This window comes from Sinocyclocheilus rhinocerous, unplaced genomic scaffold, assembly GCF_001515625.1.
Source record: "Sinocyclocheilus rhinocerous isolate Xijiao unplaced genomic scaffold, SAMN03320098_v1.1 scaffold299, whole genome shotgun sequence".
NCBI classification, from domain to species: domain Eukaryota; kingdom Metazoa; phylum Chordata; class Actinopteri; order Cypriniformes; family Cyprinidae; genus Sinocyclocheilus; species Sinocyclocheilus rhinocerous.
Window position 1 is genome coordinate 2,049,000 of NW_015652998.1, and position 7,701 is coordinate 2,056,700.

The following is a 7,701-nucleotide window of genomic DNA, read 5'->3' on the forward strand; positions in this document are numbered from 1 at the left end:
TGCAAACATTTCTTTGAGTAACATGACCATAAATATGAACTCACGATTGAATGTAACATAAAACAAATGATTACTTTTCGTTAAAATCTTTATTAATGTCAAAAATGCTTACATTTATTTGTCTTTTTGTCCGCTCGAGCAGCCATGTTGCCCCTGAACCCGGTTTACGCTGAGATAATTCATACCTCTTCGTTTGAAGTGTGGTCCCGAAAAATCTTCGTTTGAAGGGCTGTCTGGCCCTTCCCCTACCCCTACCCCTCCAACCAAAAGAGAATCGAGACACCCCTACCCCTTCACGTGAACGCGCGAAACGGAGGGGTAGGGGAAAGGGGAAGGGCTAAGGGGTAGCATTGGGCCTTAATGTCTAGCCATCGATCACTGTTTTCGTTCTTGCCTAGTAATACAGGAAAATGTAAATCACACGCATCTGTGCATGAGTGAGGCCTCATTATAGTGTCTAAGATTCTATAAAACACTGGAAATGGGGACAGCTATATAAATAACCACATGAGGGGAACTCTGTTTTCACCAGGCAATATTACCACAGAATTGAACTTTATTGGCAAATTGTATGCAAATATCTGCAGCACGTTAGCAAGAGGTTCATTCTGTTTTGGCTTCGAAATGAATCTGCCTTAATCTCTTCCTTGCTTTCTCGTCTCCTGAAAATGCTCCTGCATCACAGTGCCCTGGAAAAACAGAAGCTTCAAAGTTCATGCCGACAGGCTCAAAAGAACCTGTGATAAAATAAAGATGATATGCGCTGGAATGGTCTATATTTGACACATGACGTGTTCTTACATTCCACAAGACACAGCACAGCAGAATGGAACAAAATGTAGACATGTTTTATAAAGCTGCAGTGTTTTTATGTTGACACCAGTCTGAAAACCGGTGCTCTGGTGACCAGATTTATTACGCCTCAGACCGGAACTACATTATCGTTCAAAAATTAGCATTCAGTAAGATTTAAAAAAGAAAAAAGAAAAAAAAAGAAATGAATATTTTTGTTTAGCAAGGACGCATAAAGTCACAGTAAATACATTTATAATGTTACAAAAGATTTCTAACTCAAATAAATGTTACTAAATGTTAAGAAATTTCTATTCATCAAAGAATACAAAAAAAATGTATCACAGTTTCCACTAAAATATTAAGCAACACAACTGTTTTCAACATTGATAAGAATAAGAAATGTTTCTTCAAAAATGATTTCTGAAGGATCATGTGACACTGAAGACTGGAGTAATGACTGCTGAAAATTCAGCTTTGTCATCACAGGAATAAATTACATTTTCAAATATTTACAAATAGAAAACAGTTATTTAAAATTGTGATATAATTTCACAATATTACTGCTTTTATTATATTCTTGATAAAAAAAATGATCAAATAAGCTGTTTTTTATGTAGTTCCAAGCATTCTGTTAATGGGTCAAAGAACTACATCGCCCACTCACTCTTGTGCCTTCAGGCTAATCATTGTCATGCTGCTGGTTTCTTGTGATAGCAAAAGCAAAAACTACAGCAGTGTAAGTTTAAAATGTTTATTTCTATCAATCAAATGAAGGCCAAGATTACTGAGTAAAATCGGGACTGCACTATAGCTTTATCTGGATATCTGTTCACCCTATGCAAGAATGTATTTCTTACAAACAACCCTTAAAGGGACAGTCCCCCCAAAATTGAAAATTCTGTTATAATTTACTCACTCTAAACCTGTAGGACTGTATGACATAAAATAAAATATTTTGAAGAATACTGACTAACAGTTACTAAACAGTTTCGGTTCTCACTGACATCCATGAAGAAAAAAGACAGTGAAAATCAAAGGGAACCAAAACAGTTTATCAACATTCTTCAAAATATCTTCTTTTGTGTCCCACAGAAGAAAGTCATACAGGTCTGGAACGACATGAGCGTGAGTAAATAATGATAAAGTATCCCTTTAAGTTTAAGTCTTCTAAATGCATAAGTGTAAAACAATATTCAGTCAAATATGTTAAGAATCTCTGTGCATTTGTGTGCAAATGCATTTCATAACAGCACTATGGCTCCCAGCTGAGAGCCGAAAGGCATTAACACAGTTAAATTATTTATTTGTGTCATATGTTTGTGTATGTCAGCACCTGTCTGTCTTTGCAGCTTATAGCAGCACCAGTGGCCTGAGACGGAAACTAGTCCCCAGTCGCTCATTACAAGCTTCTGCGAACTGCATCACGGCACACCGCAACGCGTTTAATTTCTGCACCGCAGGTTTATGCGCGCATGGAGGGCTGCCACCAGGGAAAAACAAATAACGCTGGATAAACAACTGTGCTGAAGAGCGAAGGATACACAACAGTGTGACTCTGTTTCACACCTTGGCACATAGCAGCAGTGTCGTAGAGGTCCAGCCAACGCGCTGACACAAAAAGCATTTCTGTGCACTAAATAGATGCGTGGGTGTCAGGATGTGTTTTGAAGAGAGAGTGGGCTACGGGGGTGTGGGCGAACATGCGAACACATGGGACGGTGATTAACGACTGCAGTTTAGCCACACCCAGAAAGAACACAAGCGTGTGGTAAAATATGGTAAGAGCGGAAGATGAAGTACGTAAGCAAAGAGGTGCCCTACGGTTCCAAAGTCTCGCTTACAGTGTTACAGTCTGTCCAACACTCCCCTGTAGTCACGTTCCGTCTCTCTTTCTCTCTAATGACCTGTGGGTGGATGTCTATTTCTATCCGCACACTGAAACAGACACACACGCATGGCTTTGACTGACAAAAGGCACAAATCCTTTTCCAGCTTGGTTGAATGTCAATCTCTTTCCTTGCACACATAACAAGATCATGCCAAGAAAAAAAGAACAGGGGAGAGAGAGAGAGAAATAGAATGAAAGAGAGATACTGGCATGTTCACTCGGTTTATAAATGATTAATTTAAAATTTCCACTCACTCACTCACACGCATGCAGTCATATAGAAATGCTCCGGATACACGGAACTGGCATTAAAAGCGTCTAAGAGACAAATCTGGTGATGACGGATGGCAAAGAAGAGCAAAAAAAAAAATTTCAAGTAAGAGGACGAAGCAGAATACTTGGATAAATTGAGAGAGGATGACAAGTGTGTGTTGGAGGAGTGAGACCATTTCTAGCTCCCAACTATTTCACCAACTTGCACATGAAGAATGCCAGAGTTTAGAAAATAGAAATATCAGCGATACTGGCAGCAGAACCACATGCACACTCACATGCACGCAGAGGAGGAAGACAGGAGTTAAACAGCTGCTAAATAAACATATAAAGCACATACATCCCAGAAGCACTGCTTGAACAGACCATCATATTTTTATTCAAATTTAATTCACACGCATTCTAGACACTCTATAATGCATGTCACTAATACACAGGCAAGAAGAGTAAAGCCAGCTCTCCAACAAATGACAGACCAGAATTCATTCATTTCCAATGGAGAATAGTAAAGGAGCCGCATGGAGTTCTACTCATGTGTAAGCAAAAAATGTCAGATTTGATTTGAGTTTGTTCGTGTGTTAAAATATTTGAACCGGTGGCTAGTCCGCATTAAATCAAAGTGGGAATTACCAATACCTATCACTTGAAATATGACACATGCAAAAAACTTTTATGAGACTTTTATGGTGATTTTTTTTGGTTTTGTCATTTTTGAGCTTTACAGCTCCATTCACTTCCATTGTAGGGAAAAGAATGGCCAGTATTCTCTTCAAAAATTCATATTTTGCTCTCCACACAAACAAAGTACTATTTTGGGTTTGGAATGACATGAGAACATGTAAATGACAATATAAGAAATATAATACAAAGTTTTTTCTTTTTTTTATGTACATACTCAGCTGTAATGAAACCAAGCTTATACAGCTGAGCATGTTCATTATTTTAAACTTTCCCTTTAAATCTGTTTAAGGCTTGATTTCTTAAGATAATGGTGGTTTTGAAGTCAAAGCACTGAAAAATCAAATGATACTTATGTCTGGGAAACTGCTCTACTTCAAATCTAAAATAAGACTGAAGTAATAGGCCAATTGAGGTAAGACATACGATTATCTTCATTTAAACAAATAGAGAGAGGAAAACAGAGAGATGATAACGTTAAATCTGAGACGCTTACGCTATGCCCCTGAAAATTTAAAATAGAAACTAAGCTCTCGCTGCATTGTTCTTCCCCCATCTTCAAAGTACTGGCAAGGATATCATAATTGTGCCGTGCTGTTAATTCATAATTCAGAGCCGAGGAGGTGGGGGATGATGAATGGAGATAGGAGGGAGAAGGCAGAGAAAGGGAGGAAGAGAAGGAAGATTCAGAGGCAGGCATGATGGCATCGCTGTCATTGCCAGCTGGAAGGTCTCCTTCGGTCATTGCTTAAAATTAGTCCTTTTCCTCAACAAAACAGCCCTGTCACATAAACCATCCAGCCAATCAAAGCGCTTGGTTCACAGAGACACTTTAGTTGCAGATAAACAGTCTTCAAACCAAACTGATGTCACAGCAAACATCCTGAACATCAGATGGTTGCTTGGGTGTGAATAGGGGTGAAAATAACAGCCAGACTGTTTTGGGAAAGGTGACGGAAAAGCCTTCGTTTGTGTGGGGCGCTAACACGGAGTTTTGAGGGAACACAAGAGCAGCTGGGCTTCATCGCTAGATCTCACTTCTTTGCTCACAAGCTCTATCTCTTTTTCACAGGAAATTGTTGGGTTATGGGGAGTTGCAAGTTGTTCTGTGCCCTTCCAGTGTCATCTTATGGTCACACACTCAAGCAGATTCTTAGAATCCAGATTCCTTAATTTTATCTTTGGCCTTTTACAAAAAATACTGCAGATACAGGGACAGATAGGGTTGGTGAGAAAAACTGAGTCAGGAAATGTTGCAAGCTAGTAATGAGGATCACAGCTCAATGTGCCAGAGCCTCAACCGCTATTTCACACTTTCAGCCTCACGCTCTACTGTTCAGTAGTTTGGGGTCAGTAAGATTTTTGAAAGAAATCAATACTTTTATTTAGCAAGGGTGCATTAAACTGATGTAACACAAAGGGCATTTTTAATGTTAAAAAATATTTCAATTACAAAAAATTCTGTTCTTTTGAAAAAAAAAAAAAAAGTTTCTTAAGCACCAAAACAGCATATTATAATGACTTCTGAAGGATCATGTGACACTGAAGACTGGAGTAATGGCTTTTGCAAATTCAGCTTTAACATCACAGCAGTGATACTTTTAGCATTATTGATATATTATTATAGTATTTATTTACATTTTGAATAAGCTTTTATTTTTATATTTTCATTAAAAAAACATTTTTATGTGCTTTTGTCATATTTATTGTCAGTTTTTTATATTTCTATTTATCTTTCTTTTATTTTTATTTTAGCTTTGTTTTAGTAATCTTAGTATTTCATTGTATTTGTTTCAATTAGCTGCCAAGGCAACATTTCTAAGTTTCTAATATTATCTTTATTATCTATTAACTTGTCTAAGTTCTTTTTCATCTAATATTTATATTTTAATGAATATTTCAGCTTTCTCGGAACATCATATTTAATAGTTTACATTTAGTACCTAATTTGAACAGTGTATATGAGATTTATATTATAAAAAATTTGCAATTCCATCTGGTACTGTGCACGATACTACACCCCGTTAAGCTGGTCATGTGATCTCAACATGGCAGCCTCCATAGATGGACCCACTCCATGGAAAATAAACTAGCTTTTAGGCTTCTGATATGACTGGCATTTTGTATGAGCGAATATGATTTTTATATACATTTTCCAAAAGTACTTTTCCTTTATTTAGAGGCTAATCTTCTTTTAATGATGAAAAACGACTGAGTGCCCCTTTAAAGTCCGCATGAAATCAAGATTGACTTTATTTACTTTACTAGCGCACATTGCTAGTAATGATGTGAACAATTAATTAGTGCAAGTTAATCCGCTGAAAAAAATTGTTTGTCTTGGTAATCTTTAATCAAAATCTGAACATTTACTTCCGCTCTGGAATGGCATTCCTTTTCTGATGACGTCAGTTTGACGGCTTGGGCAGAATATCCTTAAACACACCCCTCCAACCGTTAGGTTGCTATTAGTGAGAGATGAGAGGAGGAGCGCAAAAATAAAACCATGCCCTCTATTCAATATTCCGTTTCAGCTGGAAATACGTCACTACACTGAAATAAAGTCGGCAGCAACTTCCGGTTCACGTGGACTTTAAAGATTATATTCACCTTTAACAGTGATCTTTCTGAACTTAAAGTTGAAAAAGGTTGGTGGAGCCATTCATTCTCAAACATTCATTCACAACCTTCGGCACTCCATTTCCATTGATCTGCTTCCCACTTTTGTTTATCCTGGTCTATTTGTGTAGACTGTGAAATTAAACAGCTCTCCCGTTCACCCTTTGATACCCGTGGAGATGGATGGAGTGATGAAAATATGCTACGGGATGCATGACAGAGAGAGGGAGTGAACAAATGGAGGAAAATGCTTAGCGTGACTCTTTAAGAAGAGCTGAAATTGGGATCTAACAAAAGTATTGGAATTGGTTCCTCTGAGAATAATCGCTTGGAAATATTGTAAACATGGCTGTTCTGAATACATATTTTTTTCCATGATACTAGTAACCATTACTATCCAAAATTTGATGGATGATTAATTTTTATGCTAATGTTGCCATTACAATACTATGACACACTCCTGAAATATCCACCTTCGGAACTACGAAAACACAGAAGACTTGGAATAACTGTTCGTCTGATTGGCTAAGCTGTGCTGATGGCCATTTTCCATTAAAAAAATCCAGTCTCTGATTGCATATTAAATATTTTAAGTGAGACATTGAAGGTGAATAACAAGATATTACAGGATTAAAGGGATATAATTTCATGTAGATGCACTAATCTGATGGTGAATCGCTGCGCCTGAAGGCTTTCTGAATTAGAGTGAATTTAAAGCCACAGCTTATGGTGGCAGCATTAGCAGAGACATTCAAACATTGTGAGCTTGGCAGGGCTTCTGTGTTCACCCATTTGTATGTGTGTTTATGAAGAGAAGTGAGGTTGATGAAGTAGTGCAAGAACTTGTTTTTCAACAAGAAAACAAGCAGCAAAATGCTAATCAGTGCTGTCACTATCTGGAGAAAAGATTTGCTCCATTTAATCTCTATTTCCCCATCTTAGGAAAAAAGGACACAGAGATGCTTTGTCTCCAGTTGAGCTGTCAGAGCAAAAGCTTACATTCTTACTCCAGTGGTAACAGAAAATGTCAATTATTAAACCACAAACATGTTTGTTCGCTTGCATTCACTGATGCATGAAGCACTTCGTGTTCGATACTGTGCAGCTGCATATAAAAAAACCTAAAGGAATTGTTCATCCAGAAATGAAAATTCTGCAGAATGTGCAAGCAGCTCTTTTCCAGACTTTTTAATTTTTTTATCATTTAATTTAATTTAAAGTGCCACTATTATGCCATTTTTACGGTTCCTAATATTGTTTTGGGAGTCTCCTACAACTGGCAGGACAAGGCACACGACAGGGAACATTCGACGTTGATACGATGACGAACTGGCCCAGGACTGCAAACACAAGGACAATAAATAGGGAGCAAATGAGGAGGGTAACGAGGGAACACATGTGGGGCAAATTAACCAATAATCAGGTAACAAGATGGGTGGGGTCAAGACAAT

The 7,701-nt window shown here is 37.7% G+C and overlaps 1 protein-coding gene across 1 annotated transcript in view; it reads right to left on the reverse strand.

Moving 5' to 3' along the window:
- slc8a4a (solute carrier family 8 member 4a) overlaps nucleotides 1-7,701 on the reverse strand; it is an 85,377-nt gene that overhangs the window by 31,778 nt on the left and 45,898 nt on the right. The gene's annotated exons all lie outside the window — the stretch shown is intronic.